Raw genomic sequence first — 21,972 nt, forward strand, 5'->3', positions numbered from 1 at the left:
TACAGTGAAGGGTGGGTCCGCTACCAGGGCTTGTAGTTCACTAACCCGCCGGGCGGAAGTGAGCGCGAGCAGGAAAATCACCTTCCAAGTGAGGAATTTTGGATGGCATTTGTCTAGGGGCTCAAATGGAGGTTTCATTAGTTGAGCCAGAACCACGTTAAGGTCCCAAACCACCGGAGGTTTGAGAGGAGGGTGGACATTCAGAAGACCCTTCATGAAGCGAGAGACTAAGGGATGGAGCGAGAGGGCTTTCCCTTCCAGGGGCTGATGAAAGGCCGCAATCGCACTGAGGTGTACTCGAATGGAGTTGGTCTTTAGACCGGAGTGAGATAATTGAAGTAAATAGTCAAGGACTAGAGGGATGGGGACCGACACCGGGTCCTGGCTGTGAGAGGAGCACCAGGCTGAGAATCTGGTCCACTTTTGGGAGTAGCAGGTTCTCGTCGAGGTCTTTCTAGAGGCCTCCAGTATCTCCTTGACTGATTGAGACACGGGGAGAGAAGTCAGGGGGAAAGAAACCAAGCATTCAGATGAAGAGATTGAAGATTGGGATGTAACAGCGAACCCTGACCCTGTGATAGTAGAGAGGGGAACCGAGGCAGAGGTAGTGGATCTCTGACACTGAGTTGAAGTAGAAGGGAAAACCAAGGCTGGCGTGGCCAGCGAGGAGCAATCAGGATCATGGTGGCTTGCACCTTTTTCAGGTGGACCAGCGTCCGCAGGATCAGAGGAAACGGCGGAAACGCGTACAGGAACCTTCCCTCCCAGTCGAGAACGAAGGCGTCGGCCTCGAGCCGGTCCGGGGAGTACATCCGGGAGCAGAAGAGAGGCAGCTTGTGGTTGTGGGGGGATGCGAACAGATCTATTTGAGGCGTCCCCCACTTTTCGAACACCTGTCGTAGGGTCTGAGAGTGCAGTGACCACTCGTGTGGCTGGAGGAGGCGGCTGATTCTGTCCGCCAGACAGTTTTGTTCTCCTTGTATGTACACCGCTCGAAGGAAGGTGTTGTTGGAGATTGCCCATTTCCAAAGGCAGGGCTTCCCGACAAAGGGACCAAGACCCTGTTCCCCCTTGTTAGTTTACGTAGTACATTGCTACCTGGTTGTCGGTTCGGATGAGAACCACCCGGTCGTGGAGCAGATGTTGAAAAGCTATAGCTGCGAGATAGATGGCCCGAAGCTCTAGCACATTGATGTGTCAGCGACGGTCCTCTGCTGACCACATCCCTTGGGTGCGTAGGCCGTCCAGATGGGCTCCCCAAGCGTACTCCGACGAGTCCGTGGTGAGTACCTTGCTGTGAGGTGGGGTGAGAAAGAGCAAACCTTTGGAAAGATTTGAAGAGTCGGCCCACCAGTGGAGCGATCGTTGCAAGGAAGGAGTCACTGTCACGGGACGGTCGATCGGGTCCCGGTCTTGACGTCATTGAGAGGCCAGGGTCCATTGAGGGATTCTCAGATGGAGGCGGGCGAAGGGTGTGACATGGACAGTGGAGGCCATGTGGCCCAGGAGAGTCATCATCTGTCGAGCTGATATCGAGGTCAGCAGGGAGATCCTTCGGCTCAGACTTACTAACGCCTCTAGACACGGAGAGGGGAGGAAGGAACGGAGGCGAACCGTGTCCAGCGTGGCCCCGATGAACTGTAGGGACTGCGAGGGGCGTAGTTGGGATTTTGGGAAGTTTATCTCGAACCCCAGACTCTGTAGGTAGGTAATAGTCTGTTGGGTCGCTGAGATAACCCCTTCCCTGGATGGGGCTTTGATCAGCCAGTCGTCCAGGTAGGGGAATACCTGAAGGCCCTGGGAGCGTAAGGTAGCTGCGACTACCACGAGGCACTTGGTGAAGACCCGAGGTGAAGATGCTAGGCCAAAGGGGAGGACACGGTATTGTAGGTGCCAGTTCCCTACCTGAAAACGCAAGAACTTGCAGTGATCGGGGTGCACTGGGACATGTGTGTACGCCTCCTTCAGATCGAGGGAGCAGAGCCAGTCGCCCTCGTCGATCAAGGGATAGAGGGTCGGTAGAGAAAGCATCCGAAATTTTTCCCGTACCAGAAATTTGTTGAGGCGTCTCAAGTCTAGTTTTTTTCGGTACCAGGAAGTAACGGGAGTAGAAGCCCTTCCCCCGTTGGCCGGGGGGAACCTCCTCCACTGCTCTCAGGCGAAGCAGGTCTCGAGCTTCGGAGAGGAGTAGGGGTAGCTGTGTCCTGTTGGGAGGGCAATTCCTTGGAGGGTTGTCTGGAGGGATGGCCCGGAAGTTGAGAGAGTATCCTGATGGGATCACGCCAAGGACCCATGCGTCCGACGTGACTTGTTCCCAGCGAGGGTAAAAGGCTTTGAGGCGACCCCCAATGGGGAGGAGGCCTGGGACTATGGCGGAGGGGGCCCGCCCCCTTCCGCGTATCCCGTCAAAAGGACGGGGATGGTTTGGTGGTCGCAGGCGGTTGGGACTTGGGCAGAGCCCGATGGTGGGCTTGCGGGCACCTGGGGGGAGGCCGCGAGTAGGCAGGAGTGGATTTTTGTGGGTAGCGGCGCGAAGGGGCCCTGAACGGCCTGGACGCAGGTGGTTTAGGTTTTTGCCGGACGAGGGAGGCAAACGAGCGTTCGTGTTCGGAGAGGCGTTTTGTAGCCGCCTTGATCGTGTCGTCGAACAGTTCCTTTCCCACGCAGGGTAGGTTAGCCAACCGGTCCTGTAAGTTGGGGTCGATGTCGACCAGGCGCAGCCAAGCTAGTCGGCGCATGGCGATAGCAAAGGCTGCCTCTCTGGAGGAGAGTTCGAAGCCATCGTAGGCCACGTGGAATAGGTGGAGGCGCAGGTTGGAGAGGGACTCTAAGAGCAGGCCAAACACTCCTTGGCGGGAGGCCGGTAGGTCAGTCTCAAAGGCTCTCAATTGTCCAATGAGATGTTTGAGGTAGGATGTGAAGGTGAAAGTGTAGCTTTGCACCCTAGAGGCCATCATCGCATTTTGATATAGTCTCCTGCCGAACTTGTCCAGGGTTCGGCCTTCTCGGCCTGGGGGGACCGCGGCTGAGGCCCGGGATGGGTGGGCCTTTTTCAAGGAGGATTCTACTAGCAGCAACTGGTGGGAGAGCTGTGGTTGTTCGAATCCTGGGTAGGGGACTGTGCGGTACTTGGTCTCCATTTTGGAGGGTACGGCTGTGACCATGTAGGGGGTCTCCAGGTTCCTGAAGAAGGCTTGTTGGAGTACCGGATTAGGTGGTAAGCGAAGGGACTCTCTGGGCAGTGATGGCATATCCAGCTCCGCTAGGTACTCCTTAGAGTATCTGGAGTCGGACTGGAGGTCTAAGTCCAAAGCGTGGCCCATGTCCTGGACAAAGCGAGTGAAGGATGGGCGGGATGTTCCCGAAGCCCCGTGCGGGGTCGGTGAACGAGACCTCCGTCGGGTGGAGAAGGATGGGGAGGCTTCCCTCGAGTATCGAGGTTCCTGCTCCGATCCACGCTCCGAGACCGGGGAAGTACTGTGAAAGTGTTCCGGGGTCGTAGATCTCCGGCGTCTCGAGGAGCCCCTCGGAGACGATGTCGGGGTTCGAGGTACCGATCGGTGTCGAATCGGTGACCTCGACCCAGACTCCCTCGGTGAATACTTGCAACCTCGGGTCGGAGTCCCGGTCCGAGGGGGAGTTCGGAGGATGCGCGGGTTGGAGAGTAATAACTCAGCCACAGCGGTCCCGTACAAGGTGTAGGTGAACGGCCTCGTAGAGTGGGAGAACCCCGGGCCTTCTTGGAGGTACGGCAGTTCGAGGTTTCTGTCGTTTTAGCACGACGCTTTGCACCGCGGCGTGTGGAAGGGGAGCGCCTCGGTGATGAGTCCGAGGAGGATGGAATGCGGCGAAGCTTGCATGCTTTTCTTCGAGGTAGCTCGACGCAAGGCTCAGGCTGGTCTGGTACATGCGGGGTCGAGGTCGAGGCCGGTTGTAAATGGGCCATTGCAGCGGACAGCTCCGACGAGATCATCGCTCGGAGTAGGTCCTAGAAAACGGGTACGGACAGCATCGAAGGCATGTCCCCTGCCTCGGTGCACTCCACCGGGGGCGACCTCGTATCAGAGTATTCCCGTGTGGTGGAGGCACGGCCCGAAGACTTGGAGGGCTTCGCCGGGGCTGTAAGCATGGGACTTCCGCCATGCGTCGCCGGTGTCCCCGAGGCTGGTTTGTTCGCTGGTACAGAACCTGAAGAGAGAAGAGGGGACTTACCCGGAGCCGAGGTTTTCTGTTGTCCCGAGGGCTTCGGGTTCGAGTCTCGAGGCGATGCCGAGGTATTCGGGGCCGAGGTCAAGGCCGGGGCCGACCTCGAGGCCGAGGTGGGGCGAAAAGATCTGCCATGCGGGCTTTCTTTTGACGGAGGGCCCGGTTCTGGAAAGTAACGCACTGGGGGCAGGAGTCGGTAGGATGAGCAGCCCCCAGGCAGAGGATGCACCAGCGATGCGGGTCTGTGATGGAAAGAAGCCGCTCGCACCGGGAGCACTTTTTAAAGCCGGTCAAAGGCCGGGACATAGAATCGAAACTGGCCGCGGCTCGAATAGCCACGCGGCCACAAGGACCCAGAAGCCTCCGGGTCGGTGAAAAACGAAGCAGGAACAGTTGAAACAAGAAAATAACTCGCGCACAGCGACTAAATCGAGAAAAAACAAGAAAAATCGCGGTGCTAGAAGGCAGTTGGGGCAGAGCCTGAAAAAACACGACTTCTAGGCTCAGCGGAAAATTATGAACTGGAGACCACGAGGGGATGCGCCCCCTAGTGGAGCAGGAAGGCACGCATGCATGGAGCAGCAGAGCAAACTTAAATCTTCAATCAAGTTTGCTTGAAAATGCTTCCGCATCGGGGCTCCGTAGATGACGTCACCCACATGTGAGAATATCATGCCTGCTTGTCCTGGGATAAAGGCGGCGACCAAATTTGTCCATCGTATGGTTGGAGGTGCAGCAGTGCGCTCCTTCGGGAGCGACCTCGAGGAAGAGTATTCCCTACGTGAGGAGGCACGCTTAGACTGATGTCTCGAAGACGCCGAAGAGGCGACGCTAACATGAGCCTCCGAGGTAGGCTTCTTCGCTAGCATAACTGAGGGAAGAGGAGACTTACCTGAAGTCGGAGTAGCAGGAGGGGCCGAGGCCGACGGGGACTTTGAGGCTGAGGACTTTGAGGGCGTCGAGGCAGAGCTCGAGGTCAGTCCCGCAGGATCCATGGGGCCAAAGAGTTGGAGAATCTTGGCCACCCATCGACGAAGAGCCCGCAGTTGTAAAGTCGCACAATGGGGACACAACTCAGCGCGGTGCTCTGCACCCAGGCACTCCACACACCAACGATGAGGATCAGTGATGGAGATAACCCGGTTGCACTTAGTGCAGTTTTTAAATCCGGAACGAGGCCGGTACATAAGAAAAAAAGAGAGCCGCGGCCAAAGGAAGACCGGGAACCCGGTCAAAAATATACGAACTGAAAAAAATGAAAATAAAGAAAATGAAAGACGCGAGCACAGCAACTCAAAAGAAACTAACCAAATAAGCTGCGGTGCAAGAGGGACAATGAGATCGCGCGAAGGGAGCAGTGCTTCTGGCTCTGCAGAAAATAGAGAACTGAGGAGTCGCTGAGGAGACGCATGCCCTAGGCAGGGTGGGAGGGGCACGCGCGCATGCACGGGCCAATCACAAGCCTGAAGGTCTTCGAGCAAGTCTGCTTGCGAAAACGTCCGCTAGGGGGCTCCGTCGGTAACGTCGCCCACATGTAGAGAATATGCTGCCTGCTTGTCCTGGGATAAAAGGAGGTATTGATGCCCCATATAAAACTTTGGTGAGAAAAGTGTCATAGAGTGGTACGAGACGCCAAAAAAGTCTATGAAGAAAAGATAGCTCAGGAAACTAAAAATTTCAAGCCCTTTTTTAGATATATAAAGGTATATAAAATGTAAGAAACCAGCAAGAGAGACAGTGGGCCCTCTCGAAGACCAAGGAAAGAAAGGTTCAATTAAAGAGGATAAACAGGTTGCCGATAGGTTAAATTCATTCTTTGCCTCTGTCTTCACAAATGAGGACATTTCAACAGTGCCAGACACAGGAAAGATATTCACCGGAGGCATAGAAGAAAGCCTCACATCAGTAAATGTGACATTGGACATGATATACTTTCAGATTGACAAACTGAAAAGTGACAAATCCCCTGGACCGGATGGAATTCACCCGAGAGTTTTAAAGGAACTTAAGGTAGAAATTGGTGAATTGCTACAAACTGTGGCTAATATGTTAATTAGAACCGGGCAAATACCAGAAGACTGGAGGATTGCAAATGTTGTCCCAATTTTCAAAAAAGGATCAAGAGGTGAACCAGGAAACTATCGACCTGTGAGCCTCACTTCGGTTCCTGGGAAGATAATTGAAACACTGATTAAAGACAACATAGTACAACATTTGGATGATCACAACCTAATAAGGGCTAGTCAACACGGTTTCAGGAAAGGGAAGTCATGTTTGACAAATTTACTACAATTCTTTGAAAAAGTAAACAAACAAGTGGATAGTGGGAAGTCAGTGGACATAGTCTACTTGGACTTCCAGAAAGCGTTTGACAAGGTTCCACATGCAAGGCTTATGAAGAAACTACTAAGCCATGGAGTAGGAGGAGAAGTGCACAGATGGATCGGCAAGTGGTTGGAGAACAGAAAGCAGAGGGTTACCATAAATGGGAAATTCTCGGACTGGGAGAGGGTGACTAGCGGCGTGCCCCAGGGCTCGGTTCTTGGGCCCATCTTGTTCAATATTTTTATAAACGATCTGGAAGAGGAAACAACTTGCAATATAATAAAGTTTGCAGACGATACAAAACTATGTCGGGCGGTTGACTCTCAAAGGGACTGCGAGGAACTCCAGAAGGATCTGAACAAGCTGGAAGCATGGGCATCAAAGTGACAGATGAATTTTAACATAAACAAATGCAAGGTGATGCATCTAGGAAAAAAAAACAAAGAACACGAATATAAGATGCTGGGGGCGACATTAGCAAAATGCGAACAAGAAAGGGATTTGGGGGTACTGATTGACAGAACCCTAAAGCCTTCGGCACAATGCGCGGCAGCGGCGAAGAAAGCAAACCGGATGTTGGGCATGATTAAGAAGGGGATCACGAGTAGATCGGAAGATGTAATAATGCCACTTTATAGAGCAATGGTTAGACTGCAATTGGAGTACTGTGTACAACACTGGTCTCCATACCTCAAGAAAGATATAACTCTACTGGAGAGGGTACAGAGGAGAGCCACGAAACTTGTCAAGGGATTGGAGAATTTGAGCTACAAAGAGCGCCTTATGAAATTGGGACTGTTTACCCTCGAGCAGAGAAGACTGAGAGGGGATCTAATAGAGACTTTTAAATTAATAAAGGGATTTGATAAAATGGACCAAGAAGAAGCTTTACTAACTTTTTCGGAGGTGACACAGACAAGAGGTCACAGACTGAAACTGAGAGGCAGCAGGTTCAGGACGAATGTCAGGAAGTTCTTTTTCACACAGAGAGTGCTGGGAATTTGGAATGCTCTCCCAGAGGATGTTGTGACAGAGATTACTGTTCTGGGATTCAAGCGCAAGTTGGATGTACACCTTCTTGCAAATCATATTGAGGGCTACGGTATATCTGGGTCTCCAATCAGGAGCACCTAAATGGGCCGCCGCGTGTGCGGATCACCGGACTGGATGGACCTCGGTCTGATCCGGTGAAGGTTTTTCTTATGTTCTTATTTTCTTATGTTTTCCTTTATAATAAAAGGTTAGTGGCGCATGCGCTTTTAAAAAAGCGTGATTACTGCGGCCGTGGTGTGTGATCCGTGGCCGTGTTCCATTTTAGAACCCGGCCAATGATCACTCTGGCCACTCCCCTCCTCCCGCACTCACCAACCCGAAGCAAGCTCAACAGACCTCCCGCCCTCACCTCACCAACCCGAAGCAAGCTGGACCATACCTCCCGCCCTCGCTCACCGCTGCTGTCGCTGCCGCTGATCCTACTCTTCGGGGCAGCCTGCGATCGTGGCCAGCTTTGGCGGGCCTCGCAGGCCGCTTTCCGGCCTCGGTGGCACGTTCCCTCTGACGCACGGGATCACGTCGGGGAGGAGCGTGCTTCCGGGTTGGGGAGCAGCCTGCGAAGTTTGCTGGGGCCGGCCACCACGATCGCGGCCTGCTTTGAAGAGGAGAAGGCCAGAAGACGCCGGGATGGAGGGAGGTTAAGCAGGGGGATTAATTCAGGGGGCCAGAGGGAGAGGGAAAGGGGGCTGCTTTGGGGGAGGGGTGTGCTGGGGGGAGACAGAAGGGGCCATGGAGAGATAGGGAGGGAAAAGGGGCTGCTTTGGGTGGGAGGTGTGTGTTGGGACAGACAGCTTTGCTCAGGGGGGGGGGACAGAAGGACACAGACAGCGGCCAAGGAGAGAGAGATAAAGAAACACAGACAGACAGACACTTTATTCTAGCACCCGTTAATGTAACAGGCTTAAAGACTAGTTTAGAATATTGTGTATAATTCTGGAGACCACATCTGTAAAAAGATATAAAAAGGATGGAGTTGGTCCAGAGGAAGGCTACTAAAATGATGCATGGTCTTCATCATAAGACATATGGGGACAGATTTAAAGATCTCAATATATATACTTTAGAGGAAAGGTGGGAGAGGCGAGATATGTTTAAATACCTACTTGGCATAATTGCGCATGAGTCGAGTCTTTCATTTGAAAGGAAGCTTTGGAATGAGAGGGCATAGGATGAAGTTAAGAGGTGATAGGTTCCAGAGTAATCAAATGAAATACATAGATGCATAGAACAGTCTCCCAGAAGAAGTGGTACTGGAGACAGAGACTGTATCTGAATTCAAGAAGATGTGAAATAGGCACGTGGGATCTCAGAAGAGAATGAGATAATGGTTAGTGCGGATTGGCAGACTAGATGGTCCATTTGGCCTTTTTCTGCCATCTTGTTTCTACAATATGTCTGTGCATTCAAGCAGTATAACATGAGAGTACATAAAGTGTCTTTGGCTGCTAAGTAGTATCAGTAAAAGAGAACAGTGACCACTGCATTTTGTCTACAGTTTCTGAAATATACAAGCAGCAATAACGGTCCCCCTCACCCCGTATAAATTAATATTTCAATTTACTTAGTAAAAAGCTCCACCACAATCTTCCTATCACTTTGGATTTCACAGCTAATCATGATGACTATGCTGGGAGGAGAGAAGCTGTTATGCACGGACGAGGAGAGGGACCTTGGGGTGATAGTGTCCGAAGATCTAAAGGCGAAAAAACAGTGTGACAAGGCATTGGCTGCTGCCAGAAGGCTGCTGGGCTGTATAGAGAGAGGCGTAGCCAGTAGAAGGAAGAAGGTGTTGATGCCCCTGTACAGGTTATTGGTAAGGCCCCACTTGGAATATTGTGTTCAATTTTGGATACCGTATCTGGCGAAGGACGTAAGAAGACTTGAAGCGGTCCAGAGGAGGGCAACAAAAATGATAGGAGGCTTGCACCAGAAGACGTATGAGGAGAGACTGGAAGCCCTGAATATGTATACCCTAGAGGAAATGAGAGACAGGGGAGATATGATTCAGACGTTCAAATACTTGAAGGGTATTAACGTAGAACAAAATCTTTTCCAGAGAAAGGAAAATGGTAAAACCAGAGGACATAATTTGAGGTTGAGGGATTCAAAGGCAATGTTAGGAAATTCTACTTTACGGAGAGGGTGGTGGATGGCTGGAATGCGCTCCCGAGAGAGGTGGTGGAGAGTAAAACTGTGACTGAGTTCAAAGAAGCGTGGGATGAACACAGAGGATCTACAATCAGAAAATAATATCAAAAATTGAACTAAGACCAGTATTTAGTGGAGCTCGGACTAAAGAGGACTGCGAAGAATTGCAAAGGGACTTGAACAAACTAGGGGAATGGGCGACGAGATGGCAGATGAAGTTCAACGTTGAGAAATATAAAGTATTACATGTGGGAAACAGAAACCCGAGGTACAACTATACGATGGGAGGGATGTTATTAAATGAGAGTACCCAAGAAAGGGACTTGGGTGTAATGGTGGACATGACAATGAAGCCGACGGCACAGTGCGCAGCGGCCGCTAAGAAGGCAAACAGAATGCTAGGCATAATCAAGAAGGGTATTACAACCAGGACGAAAGAAGTTATCCTGCCACTGTATCGGGCAATGGTGCGTCTGCATCTGGAGTACTGTGTCCAATATTGGTCGCCGTACCTTAAGAAGGACAGGGCGTTACTCGAGAGGGTTCAGAGGAGAGCAACACGTCTGATAAAGGGGATTGAAAACCTTTCATACGCTGAGAGATTGGAGAGACTGGGTCTCTTTTTCCTGGAGAAGAGGAGACTTAGAGGGGATATGATAAAGACTTATAAGATCATGAAGGGCATAGAGAGAGTAGAGAGGGACAGATTCTTCAAACTTTCAAATAATAAAAGAACAAGAGGGCATTCAGAAAAGTTGAAAGGGGACAGATTCAAAACGAATGCTAGGAAGTTCTTCTTTACCCGTGTGGTGGACACCTGGAATGCGCTTCCAGAGAGCGTAATAGGGAAGAGTATGGTACTGGGGTTCAAGAAAGGATTAGACAATTTCCTGCTGGAAAAGGGGATAGAGGAATACAGATAGAGGATTACTGCACAGATCCTGGACCTGTTGGGCCGCCACGTGAGCGGACTGCTGGGCACGATGGACCTCAGGTCTGACCCAACAGAGGCATTGCTTATGTTCTTGCCCAGACAACCCCAGTTAGTCATGTGACAGTCAAATAGTTAGTTGTTTTATGAATTTCTATCTGATTTCTGAACATTCTATCTGATATCTGAACATTGTAACCAAACAATTCTTTCACATATGTCTAATGTCAGATTTACTTGTAGTAAAATGATTGAATTATCACCTGTTAAGTGCAAAATTATCAGGGGGAAAACCAGATTTTGGAGGTGTTTATATTCATTGGTTTTGAGTGACCCCAGGATGGGACTAAAAAACTGACAAATAAATATTTTCTGATCAAGCATTACAAATTCACGGGAAAAACTTCAATTAGTAACATTTCTCCAACTTTAGGTTTTTTGGGACAACCCTATGCTAGCCAATCTACCCATCCACAGCATCCACTATCTCCTCCTCTTCCTAAGAGATCCCACATATTAATATATTAGTCAAAAACTCATCCACTAAGGGCTCCTTTTACAAGCGCACGCACATGATTAGCGCGCACTAGCCGAAAAATTACCACCTGCTTAAAAGGAGGCGGTAGCGGCTAACACACGCTAAAACCGCTAGCGCACCTTTGTAAAAGGAGCCCTAAATCAATGGTAAACTAGATAACCAAAGATTCTTATGTTAAAAAGATTCATATTTTGTCTTCTATCACAATTTGACCGGTTCGTAAGAAGCTTCAACCGGAATGGAATTTTACAGGGAACACAAAACTTCTCATTTGTAGCCATCACAACTATTTAAATCCAAACAGGCAAGAGGAAGTCAATTATAAAAAAAGGAAAAATAAAGTTTCTGTTTTCTAAGTAGTCCTCAGGGAAAATGTCACGTTGATACATAAAACACATCTGTGAAGTTTGTTCCTTGATGGTCCAATGCACGTCATCTAATTGATCTTTTATCTACAATGAGGTAGTTTACATATTGGGGGGGGGGGGGAAATCATCCGAGTCACAGATTAAAAAGTTCAACAGGAACAGAGTCAATGTGTATTCAGACTCTGCTGCTAAAAATAACCATTAGCGTTCCCAGAACTCCCAGACATGAAAAATGAGAAACATACTAGGGCAAACGTGGACTACAGTTTACTACTTCCAACGTTAAACATTTCGATTGATTTAACACGACCTTGCTAGACAAGCATAAAACTTTGAGGGCGATTGGCAACGGAAGAAAACCTGCACAAGGCAGCTGCCTTAGGTCACGGGGGGAGGGGGAGGGGGCTTTGGTACAGGATAACTACTTTGTTTCCTGGGTCAGGACCCGAGAGCTCTCAACAGGCCCAGGCAGCTGTGACAGCAAAGGCGGCCCATCGCGCACCCGCTGCGGGTCTGCCTTAGGAGGCTGCCTGCCGGGAATCCCCCTCCCGGGGCACACACAGCGCGAACCAATAAAGAGCAAAGCGTTCCCGCCACCAGAGGCCAGAACGGGACAAGAGCCGCTCCGTGGGCCACAAAGCGAGCCGGGCGTGCCCGCAGGAGGGGCAGCTCAGCGCCCGTGCATTCCCTTCTCCCCCCACCCCAGCACGCGCCCAATGGAGTAGAGCGATGGAGCCCGCAGCACCTACCAGAACGAGGACAGCGGACGCTCCGAGCGCGCTTCGCACGAGGAGGAGCCGCGGCGAGGGGGGCGGGGGGGGAGCGCGAGAGAGCACAAGGCGGGATAAATGCCTACGTAGGAGAGCGAAAGGACCAAACCTGGCGGCACGAGCACCTCCCCCAGGGGGGGTTGGGGGATTTGTTTTGCTTTCACTACCTCGTGGTTTACCGGTATAGGGGGAGGGGGGGTCGAGTGCTCAGGGGACAAGCAACTGGGGCTCCTTTACCATACCCCCCAAGGACACAGTGATGCTCTCTTCCCCCCTACCCTTAACGTCTCCCGCCCAGTAACCTCTTTTCCCTGAAGCCCAGAAATTGAGGACACGGGGACACATTTTTCCCTGTCAGCTCAGCCTTAACTGCACAAATGTCGAGCACTTATGATTTCAAAGTGTTTGAGGAAAATGAGTTCCCGTGGGGACAGGGAAAACATTGGTCCCCGGGTTGTTTTCGCCCCCAAAACACACCTTACTCCATGGAAGGTACAACAACCCCACCATTATCCCTCGGATTTGACATTTATTAAAAAAGAAACAGTTTACATCAATTAAAACATACTTAAGATAAAAACAAACCCATGAAATTTACATCATTAAACAATTTCTTCTCTTCCAAATGTCACCTAATAAATCACAAGATTACAATAGCAAACATGATTGAATAGATTCTTTTCTTCAAATACCTACTAATAGATCACAAAAATGCGGTAACAAGGAGCTGAATTTTTAACTGTTTCTTAAACTGAAAATGTTTTACACAAAGTCGTAATTGGCCTACCACATTTTGATACCAGCAATGCAGAAAGTCATTGCTCTAATGTCTGCATAATTTCCCTGCACTATTGGAATTAATAGCTTTTGATTTTCAGATGGCAAAGATCTATTAGGCTTATAGAGTGCCACAACTTGTCCAAAGTACCATAATGTTTGATGGTAGTCTGGTAGACCAAAGAAACTACTCCCCCCCCCAAAAAAAAAAAAAAAAAAACCCAAACCAACATTTATTTATTTAAAAATTTATATACTGTATATTCCTTAAACGGTTTACATAATAACAGGCATAAAATATGAACAAAGACACATAGTTCAATTATTACAAAACATCGCCACTTTAATTATGGTCGATAAATACCAGAGAAATTTCAACTCCAGTTAAGCTGCCAAACTACTCAATTCCTAGTTTTGAACTGAAACCTCAAAGCAGTGTTCTATTTGTAGATCCTAATTCTACCTACTAAAACAATGCTGCAGAATCTACTAAGATGAAGTTGTGAAAAATTCAGGACTCTCGGGTAATCTACCTCCTGAAGCTGAGTAACTCTGAAACTACACACCCTTTACAAAAGTCCACCTGGATCCAAATAAAGTTACCTTTCACTCCTTGCCAAAGCCTCAAAATGTCACTGCACACATAGAAAGACATTCCAGCCCAGGGAACAGGTATACAGTAGTTATCCCCAACTATCCACCTCAGAGATAACGCTGGAGGACCTTTCCGGACTTGCACAAAACCAAATTCTTTTTAGATCCGCAATTCATCAAGTCGCTAGGACTCTAACACGAGTCGATGGCATCCACTGATCAGGGCCAGGTACACTCATTTCTACCTCCACTTCCAGGATCAGACACCACCACCCCAGGTTACCTCATATCCCATACTGTTCCTCAAATATCTCACTCTATTCCTCCCCCTAAGTTCAGCACAGTCACTCCATTAGGAGTGGGCATGGTTGCACTAACTCCACCCCGGTGCCAACTACACAATCACACACAAACTGAAGCCAACTATAAAACCACCAACCAACCAGAGCAAGATGCATTGAAGCTACCTCTGTTTAATTCCTTCCAACCCTGACCAGGGCTAAACTGTTTAACCTCCAGGGACAGACACACTCACTTTTAGCCCATGTTCCTAGGATGAGGCACAGTCACCTAGGAAAGGGATTTACTGGGGGGGGGGGTTCAACAGTAACTCAAGGTGAGGTACATTCAGTTCAATTGGTATTTTCTTGCCTCCTAAGAGCTTACAGTCTAAGGGCCGGATGCTCAAAAGTCCCCATTAAAATCCTGTTAACAGTTCTAGTGCCAGTAAATTTTCCAATTTCTAAATGATTAGCGATGCTCAAAAAACTTTACATAAAATTTAATTCCACAGGAATTCCATCCAATCAGTTGGTGAGCAAACTGGATGGATAGTTCAGGTCTTTATCTGATGACATTTACTATAGGCCAGATTCACTAAATGGACCTACCGATCCAGGTATGGGGGGGCTCATTCATGACGCGTCCTCATGGAAACTTTTTTTTCTTTACTTTTTACTTAATGAGCCCGTGGTTTTAACCCACTTTAAACCTGCAGGTTAAAACCACGGGCTTGCACTGCGGGGAAGGGCAGGAGAGTAGGGGTAGAGAGGAGGATGGTGAGTCAGGCAGAGAGCAGGGCAGTAGTACTTCAGTTGCAGGGAGAGCAGAGAAGAGCCAGCGTGCACCGGCCAAGAGGGATCAACAGAGCAAGAGACTCTGCCGCTGGCCCCCCAGCTCTCTGCTCACCTCCTGCCCGTTATAGTGCGCCAGCTCGTCCTTGGTGAAGAGCTGCACAGGCTTTGGCTTCAGGGATTGCAGTCGGGGTTCTTGCACAGTGCAGAGGGCGAACACAAGCAGGACAAGGCCACGGTAGAGGCAATCGCAGGAGGGGCTCATCTGCGGAGGGAGAGAGGGAGTCGAGGCAGAGAGCAGGGCGGCAAGAGCAGCGAATCAGGGTAGAGAGCTTGGGGCAAGAGCAGAGAGCAGGGCAGTCGTAAAGGACCTGAGCGACTGGTCCTCAGCAGTCACTTATTTTTTGATCAGCCAGCCCAGTCAGTGCCCCTCATTTTTTTTAGTAAATCGCTGCCTGCCTATATTTGCATGCTGCTCCCGCTCATTTGCATGCACGGATTGGATCGGAGGTTGATCAATGACAAGGTTAGTGAATCGGGTTGGGACAATCAGTGTCCTTAGTGAATCTAGCCCTATGTTGGAGAAAGCAACCGACACATATACAAAATATTTAATGGAAAAAGGCATAATTATGTAACTCTGTAATTCTATAATTCTCTAACTCTGTAATTCTGTAATTCTGTAATTCATTGTAATCCTGTCCTTAAACTAACCTTTTGTAATCCGCCTTGAACCGCAAGGTAATGGCGGAATAGAAATCCCGAATGTAATGTAATGTAATGTAATATATGTGCTCATGCGCCAGGAAAAGCTATGGGTACGCATATCATAGGTGTATGCCTTAGTCGTAGGCGCCAGTCATAGGCGCATGTCATAAGAGCCATTGGGAAGGTGAAGAACCACCAGTAAACCATGCAAATGTTTTTTTTGGGGGGGGCTACTTCCACCTCATGCAATCGGCAGCTCCAGACCTGCCAGTATATGGTTTTAACTAATGCGTCTGAGACACACCTTTAAAACACGTGCATCACCCAGCAATGTCTGGGCATCGCCTGGAGTGCTCATTTTAATATTAATTAGCTCATACTGTACTTCATTTCCACACTATTCTCAGAGGCTCCTATGGGGCACGGCAAAGATGACACAGTCGCTAAAATGCTTGAGACAAAAGTTATGGTAGAGCCTACATTTGTACCTGAAGCAATGGGGGGGTGAAAGGCCTTTGCAGAAAATTACAAGGAGCAGAAGCAGAATTTGAACACTGTACTCAATAATAGGATACCCAACTGATCAGGGCTCAAGACCAGGCACGGTCATCCCTCCAACAGGGTCAAGAAAGCAGTTGCACACCCAACTTCCCTAACCAATGCAAAACACTACGCACCCCCCAACCCCACTACCCATTCCTCACCCAAGGCCACACAGTTCCACATCTTTCCCCATAAGTTGGGGGGCCGGGTACCATCACCCCTCCCAACCCATCCAGCATCACCTCCCAGCTGTATCTCCCACTAGCACAGCCAGTCACCCCCAACCCCACTGAGGTAAAACACGCCCCTCGGCCACAGGTATCCCCCAGGACGGGGGGAATCGCCTCAACACGACTCTTCCCCGCCACGACCACAAATCTAGGGTCAGGCACCAGCCCCTCCCCCACCCGAGCCACACACCGTCACCCCACAGGCCCAGGCAGAGCGCCAGCGCCCGCTCAGCCCTCACTCCCAGGCCTTGAGGGGGGAGCACCGTCACCTCCCCACCCCCCACCCAACCGTGTGAGGAAAAGGCTCCTGCAGCCGCCGAGTGCCCAGTGCCGGGACTAGGCCCGAGCGCAGCCTGGGCACTCGGCGGCGGCCCGCGCCAGCTCCGGTTGGCGGGAGCGGGGGAAGGAGGGAGCGCGCGCGCGTTCGGCCCGCCAGAGCAGCATCTCCGCAGCAGCGCCTTACCGCAAGATCTGGCGGCTCCCGCGTCACCGGGCCCCGGCGCGGCCTGTTCGCCTCCCTCTCTCTGCCCCTCGTTCCACAGTGAGGGAAACAACAACAGCGGCCTCTCACCTCCCTCCACCCCGCCCCGCTGACAACCAGGAGGGGGCCGGTGACACATAGAAAGAGACTTCACTGACTGACACACGCTGCAGCCCAGAGACAGAGCGCACACCCACACTACGACTGCGAAAGGGCACAATGACTGACTGACAAACACACACCTGAGAAAGAGGGAACTCCTCAAAGACACACTGCTAGTGATATATACACACTAATTTATAGCAAGAAGGGGGGGAACACACTGACTGACACAAACACTACTGCTGAGAAAGAGGGGAATTGATTGATAACATACACACTACGACTGCGAGAGGACACACTGACTGACTGACAAACACACACCTGAGAAAGAGGGAACTTCTCAAATACACATTGCTAGTGATATATACACAGTACTATGTAGAGAGAAGGGGGACACACACTGACTGACACAAACACACACACTAACGCTGAGAAAGAGGGGAATTGATTGATAACACACACACTACAACTGCCAAAGGGCACATTGACTGACTGACTGACAAACACACACCTGAGAAAGAGGGAACTCCTCAAAGACACACTGCTAGTGATATATACACAGTACTATATAGAGAGAAGGGGGGGGGAACACACTGACTGACACAAACACACACACTAATGCTGAGAAAGAGGGGAATTGATTGATAATACACACACTACGACTGCGAGAGGACACACTGACTGACTGGCCAACACACACCTGAGAAAGATGGAACTCCTCAAAGACACACTGCTAGTGATATATACACAGTACTATATAGAGAGAAGGGGGGGAACACACTGACTGACACAAACACACACACTACTGCTGAGAAAGAGGGGAATTGATTGATAACACACACACTACGACTGCGAGAGGACACTGACTGACTGGCCAACACACACCTGAGAAAGATGGAACTCCTCAAAGACACACTGCTAGTGATATATACACAGTACTATATAGAGAGAAGGGGGGGGGAACACACTGACTGACACAAACACACACACTACTGCTGAGAAAGAGGGGAATTGATTGATAACACACACTACGACTGCGAGAGGACACACTGACTGACTGGCCAACACACACCTGAGAAAGATGGAACTCCTCAAAGACACACTGCTAGTGATATATACACAGTACTATATAGAGAGAAGGGGGGGAACACACTGACTGACACAAACACACACACTACTGCTGAGAAAGAGGGGAATTGATTGATAACACACACACTACGACTGCGAGAGGACACACTGACTGACTGGCCAACACACACCTGAGAAAGATGGAACTCCTCAAAGACACACTGCTAGTGATATATACACAGTACTATATAGAGAGAAGGGGGGGAACACACTGACTGACACAAACACACACACTACTGCTGAGAAAGAGGGGAATTGATTGATAACACACACACTACAACTGTGAGAGGACACACTGACTGACTGGCCAACACACACCTGAGAAAGATGGAACTCCTCAAATACACACTGCTAGTGATATATATACACTAATTTATAGCAAGAAGGGGGGGGAACACACTGACTGACACAAACACACACACTACTGCTGAGAAAGAGGGGAATTGATTGATAACATACACACTACGACTGCGAGAGGACACACTGACTGACTGACAAGCACACACCTGAGAAAGAGGGAACTTCTCAAATACACATTGCTAGTGATATATACACAGTACTATATAGAGAGAAGGGGGAACACTGACTGACACAAACACACACTACTGCTGAGAAAGAGGGGAATTGATTGATAACACACACACACTACAACTGTGAGAGGACACACTGACTGGCCAATACACACCTGAGAAAAAGGGAACTCCACAAATATACACTGCTAGTGATATATACACACTAATATATATAGAGAAGTGGGGGGGGGACACACTGACTGACACAAACATACACACTACTGCTGAGAAAGAGGGGAATTGATTGATAACACACACACTACGACTGCAAGAGGACACACTGTCTGTCTGGCCAACACACCTGAGAAAGAGGGAACTCCTCAAATACACACTGCTAGTGATATATATGATATATACACACTACTATATATAGAGAAGGGATGGACACACTGACTGACACAAACACACACACTACTGCTGAGAAAGAGGGAAATTGATTGATAACACACACACTACTATTGAGAGGGTCACATTGACTGGCAAACACACACTTGAGAAAGAGGGAACTCCTCAAATACACACAAATACACACTGCTAGTGATATATACACACTACTATATAGAGAGAAGGGGGGACACACTGACTGACACAAACACACACACTACTGCTGAGAAAGAGGGGAATTGATTGATAACACACACACACTACGACTGCGAGAGGACACACTGACTGACTGGCAAACACACACCTGAGAAAAAGGGAACTCTTCATATACACACACAAATACACACTTCTAGTGATATATACACACTACTATATATAGAGAAGGGATGGACACACTGACTGACACAAACACACACACTACTGCTGAGAAAGAGGGGAATTGATTGATAACACACACTACTATTGAGTGGATCACATTGACTGGCAAACACACACCTGAGAAAGAGGGAACTCCTCAAATACACACTGCTAGTGATATATACACACTACTATATAGAGAGAAGGGGGGGACACACTGACTGACACAAACACACACACTACTGCTGAGAAAGAGGGGAATTGATTGATAACACACACACTACAACTGCGAGAGGACACACACCTGAGAAAGAGGGAACTCTTCATATACACACAAATACACACTACTATGTAGAGAGAAGGGGGGTACAAACTGACACAAACACACACACTACTGCTGAGAAAGAGGGGGTTGAAGCATTGATTAAGGATAGCATAGTCCAACATCTGAATACCCATGAGCTAATGAGAGCTAGTCAAGATGGCTTCAGGAAGGGGAAGTCATGTTTGACGAATTTACTTCAGTTTTTCGAGACTGTGAACAAACATGTTGATAGCGGAGAACCGGTGGATATAATATACTTGGACTTCCAGAAGGCGTTCGACAAAGTTCCACATGAGAGACTTCTCAGAAAACTACAAAGTCATGGAATAGAAGGGGACATACTAAGATGGATAGGAAAATGGCTGGAAGACAGAAGACAGAGGGTGAGCGTAAATGGGAAGTTCTTAGACTGGGAGAAAGTAACTAGCGGAGTGTCTCAGGGTTCGGTTCTTGGGCCCATCTTATTCAATATTTTCATAAATGACCTGGAAGAAGAAACGACCAGTGAAATCATCAAGTTTGCTGATGACACAAAGCTGTGTCGGGCAATCAGGTCACAGACGGACAGCGAGGAACTCCAGAGAGATTTGAGACAACTAGAGAAATGGGCAGAGAAGTGGCAAATGAAGTTTAATGTAGAAAAATGCAAAGTGATGCACCTGGGCAGGTAAAACAAGGAGCACCAGTATACCTTGTTTGATGTAACTTTGGGCAAAAGCAAACTAAAAAGGACCTGGGGGTAATGATAGACAGGACACTGAAGCCGTCGGCTCAATGCACAGCTGCGGCAAAAAAAGCAAACAGGATGTTGGGCATGATAAAGAAGGGTATCACGAGTAGATCTGAGGATGTCATAATGCCGCTTTACAGAGCGATGGTAAGACCACACTTGGAATACTGTGTCCAACATTGGTCTCCCTACCTAAAGAAGAATATAATACTACTGGAGAGGGTGCAGAGGCAAGGGTCGAAGCTTGTAAAAGGTATGGAGAAACTTGAGCTACAAAGATCGCCTCAGAAAACTAGGATTATTCACCCTCGAGAAGAGGAGACTGCGAGGGGATCTGATAGAGACTTTTAAAATACTGAAAGGATTCGACAAAATAGAGCAGGAAACAACTTTATTCACATTGTCAAAGGTGACTCGGACAAGAGGTCATGGACTGAAGCAGTGGGGGGACAGGGCCAGGACAAATGTCAGAAAGTTCTGCTTCACACAGTGAGTAGTGAATGCCTGGAACACTCTCCCGGAAGAGGTTGTGGAGGAAACCACAATTCAAGGATTTAAGGGCAAGTTGGATGCACATCTTCTTGAAAGACACATTGAGGGATACGAGTAACTAAGGTATTTGCCAGGGTAGGCCTGGCTGGGCCTCCGCGTGTGCGGATCGCCGGACTAGATGGACCCAAGGTCTGATCCGGTGCAGGCATTTCTTATGTTCTTATGTACTACTGCGAGAGGACACACTGACTGGCAAACACACACCTGAGAAAGAGGGAACTCCTGATATACACACAAACGAACACTGCTACTAAGAGAACATACTGATATATACATACTACTACACAGAGAGAGGGGACACACTGACTGACATCAACACACACACTACTGCTGAGAAAGAGGGGAAATTACTGATAAAACACACATACTACTATTGAGAGGGTCACATTGACTTGCAAACACACACCTGAGAAAGAGGGAACTCCTGATATACACACAAATGAACACTGCTACTGAGAAAACACACTGATATATACACACTACTACACAGAGAGAGGGGACACACTGACTGACATCAACACACACACTACTGCTGAGAAAGAGGAGAATTCACTGATAACACACACACTACTACTGCGAGAGAACACACTGACTGACTGGCAAACACACACCTAAGAAAGAGGGAACTCCTGATATACACACAAACGAACACTGCTACTAAGAGAACATACTGATATATACACACTACTACACAGAGAGAGGGGACACACTGACTGACATCAACACACACACTACTGCTGAGAAAGAGGGGAAATTACTGATAACACATACTAGTATTGAGAGGGTCACATTGACTTGCAAACACACACCTGAGAAAGAGGGAACTCCTGATATACATACAAATACACACTGCTACTGAGAGAACACACTGATATATACACACTACTATAAAGAGAGAAGGGGAGACACACCGACACAAACACACACACTACTGCTGAGAAAGGGGAATTGACTGATAACACACACTACTACTGCGAGAGAACACACTGACTGGCAAACACCCCTGAGAAAGAGGGAACTCCTGCTGTACACACAAATATACACTGCTACTGATATATACACACTACTATATAGAGA

At 48.9% G+C, this 21,972-nt stretch overlaps 1 protein-coding gene across 3 annotated transcripts in view; it reads right to left on the reverse strand.

The window, feature by feature from the left end:
- The window catches only part of ELF2 (E74 like ETS transcription factor 2), a 235,192-nt gene extending 218,318 nt beyond the window's left edge, over nt 1-16,874 (reverse strand). For 2 of the 3 annotated variants that reach the window (XM_033939282.1, XM_033939270.1), the window contains exon 1: nt 16,728-16,874. The gene's annotated coding sequence lies outside the window, so the exon portion shown is untranslated. Of the gene's footprint in view, nt 1-12,318; nt 12,344-16,727 lie in introns of those variants that run through there. The other variant, XM_033939275.1, reaches the window with a different exon arrangement.
- Nucleotides 16,875-21,972: the final 5,098 nt, after the last annotated feature.

Source organism: Geotrypetes seraphini, chromosome 1 (genome assembly GCF_902459505.1).
Source record: "Geotrypetes seraphini chromosome 1, aGeoSer1.1, whole genome shotgun sequence".
NCBI lineage: Eukaryota > Metazoa > Chordata > Amphibia > Gymnophiona > Dermophiidae > Geotrypetes > Geotrypetes seraphini.